The sequence below is a fragment of the Apium graveolens genome, chromosome 1 (assembly GCF_009905375.1).
Source record: "Apium graveolens cultivar Ventura chromosome 1, ASM990537v1, whole genome shotgun sequence".
Taxonomy (NCBI): Eukaryota; Viridiplantae; Streptophyta; class Magnoliopsida; order Apiales; family Apiaceae; genus Apium; species Apium graveolens.
Genome location: NC_133647.1, coordinates 47,074,053 through 47,077,289, shown reverse-complemented (window position 1 = coordinate 47,077,289; position 3,237 = coordinate 47,074,053).

The following is a 3,237-nucleotide window of genomic DNA, read 5'->3' as shown; positions in this document are numbered from 1 at the left end:
ATGATTGCCCGATGCCATGATACCACATGCCATGTTTCGATTATTTTAATTCTACCATGTCTTTATTCTATTTCATATTGCCCGATATCATGATTCCATATACCATGTTTCACTTGCTATAATTTTACCATGTCTTCATATTATAACTGCATGTTTCTTATTGTCATTCTTACCAGTATCCATAACCCCTTGATTTATGAACTCGTGATTTTGAGATAATGTCTTGCTTAGTAGAATGATTAGTACTTGTTAAGCGTTGTAGCTCACTTTCTTGTGCTTAACCCTGATCTACAGTTAGCAATCATGGTTCGTACCAAGCAGACCGCCCATAAGTCAACTGGTAGGCAGGGTGAAGACCATTTGAGGGCACGGGTATAATATATATATAGATGAAGCGAAATCTTTCAGTATGTAATTGTGGTATTAGTTAGAAGGGCTGTTCCAAACTCTGAACTTGTAAAGATCTTGGAATTGTTATTATTTTGGTTGGGGTGTATTAGATCATTATCGTCCTTTGGACTTATAAGTTTGTAATAATTATGGTTCTCTTTTATTTACAGTGTAGTTGGGGTGTGATAGTTTTTGGTATTAGAGCCTAGGTTTAGAGTCCTTAGACAGCCCAATTAGGACCATATGAAGTATGTGTATATATTATTATATCGGGAGTGCTAATACGCGATATTCGAATAGACCGTATCTGACCTTTATATATATATATATATTGCTTGACAGCAATGTGTGCATTCGTTATCTTCGATTCCGCAGAGCGACACAATTGCTTTATCTGTCTATGCTGACCTAAGGATGCATCATGACTTTCTCCAAGGAAAGTATATCAGGATGATGGAACATCTTGAAGAGCTCTATGCCAGTAAGCAAGTGATGGGTGATGGACCTAATGGGAAAACCATTTCGAGGCTCGAATCATTGATCCAGGTGGCCACATCAAGATTGGAGGAGATGCCCGTGCACCGCAACCGGACTAGTCAGATTACTGTGCAGACGATAGTGGATGAGCTTGGGAGTGTGGTTAAAATGCTACGTGAGGACACTACCTCCGATATTGTGAGAAATCGTGACAGGGAGTCTGAGGAGGAACCCGAGGAGGAGTCCGAGGAGGAGGCTTAGGATGAGTTCTAGGAGACTTGACCTTTAGTTTCTTGGATTAGGTTGTTCCTTTTATTTACCATGTCATTTGTTTCCATTCTAGACTATCGTACTGTTTAATTCGGATTTGTAATCGTATTTGAACCTTGTGATTCGTACCTTTTGACTTGAACCATGTTAAATTCAGTCATGCATTTTCTTTGATTCCTATAATTGCTCCTTTAAAAATCTCTTGCTTATCACCATACATCACCTTTATTGTTTGAAAACTGTTTACCATGATAATTGTAAATAATACCGTAATTCTGTATCCCTCAAACTGTATAACTCTTATTTCAGAAAATGGGAGCTAGAAGAGCCCGAGGAAGACCTACAAATAACCAAGAAAATGACGGAGAAAACCAAAACCCTGATATAACACAACTTGTGGAGTTGGTACACCAACAAAATGCTACCATAGCCCAATAACAACTATTTCTTCAACAAATGTAACCCCCTCAACCACCCCTAGAAGGTGTCACTACTTTCAAAACATTTTAATCTGTAAAACCCCCAGAATTCAAAGGAACACAAGACCCGGTAGAAGCTCATGCTTGGCCTAAGGAAATATAAAAGGCCTTTGCCTTAACAAATGTTGGAGATAATCAGAAGGTCGAGTATGCCACTTATTTTCTTAAAGGTGAATCAAACTATTGGTGGCAGTCAGCGAAAGCTTTAGAAGCTACTGAAGTTATTACTTGGGATATGTTTAAGAGAATGTTCTTGGATAAGTATTTTCCTCGCTATATGCAAACACAAATGGAGATGAAATTCTTTGAGTTAAAAAAAGACAACATGATGGTCGGTGAATATGAGAAGAAGTTTACAGAACTTTCTAGGTTTGTGGGAGAGTATGTTGATTCTGAAGAAAAAAGGGCAAAAAGATTCCAGCAGGGACTGAAGCCTTGGTTAAGGAGTCGTGTGGCAGCTTTTGAGTTGACTACTTATGCTGAAGTGGTTCAGAAGGCAATGGTAATTGAAGGCGAGAGTGAGCAAAATCAAAAGGGGAAAGGAAACAAGAAGAGAAGATTTGAAACATGAGAAGAAGGCTCAAGTTACAAAGGCCAGAATTAGAGAACTAATCAAAGGTTTAAACCTCAGAGTGGACCCGGAAACTTTAAGAAGAAAGAATTTGGGAATATTTCACAAGAAACAAGATCTCAATCAACCAGTGGACGGAAACCCCCGCAAGGACCAATTCTGGAATGTAAGATTTGTAATAGGCGACATACGGGAATCTGCAATAAGGCGAATATAGTTTGTTTCAAGTGTCATACGAAGGGCCATTATGCTCATGAATGCAAGAATCAGAAGGCCAACATCACGTATTATAAGTGTGGGAAACCAGGACATGTTTCACGAAGATGCAAAGGAGTGGGTAATAACCAATTGATGCAACTGACTACTGTACCCTACCCTGTAAATCAAGTAACTCCTATGACAACCCCATCATTCCCAATATCTTTCAATCAACCCCAGATAGCATCATCTTCAAATCGCCCAGCTTTGACTTATCCAGCTCAAGCAAGAACTTTCAACATGAACGTGAAGGATGCAATTCAAAGTTCCGATGTGGTGTCAGGTATGCTTTCTATGAATGTTGCTAGTACTAAAGTATTGATTGATTCGGGAGCCACCAGATCATTTATTTTGAAATCTTTTGTTGATAAGTTGAATTGTGAAACTCAATTGATGCTTGAAGCCTTATCCATTACCTTAGCTAATCAAGATAGACTATCTATAAATCGTATTTGCCCTTATTGTTCAATAGAGATAGCCGGACATGTTTTTCCTGCGAACCTTATTCCTTTCCAATTAGGCGAATTCGACGTGATCTTAGGAATGGATTGGCTGAAAAGTTTCAGTGCTCAAATAGACTGTGTTAGGTCACACAACACTGTAGAAGGGGGTTGAATACAGTGTTATTACATTCAAATCGATCTTGAACACAAATAACAGTAAACAGGTATATTCAATATAATAAATTATGTTACAATGGAAATATTCTCTCTCAGTGATGAAAAAATATCACTAAGAGCTGCTAGGTTACAATGTATGATCTTCTCGATAATGATAACACATATAGTGTAA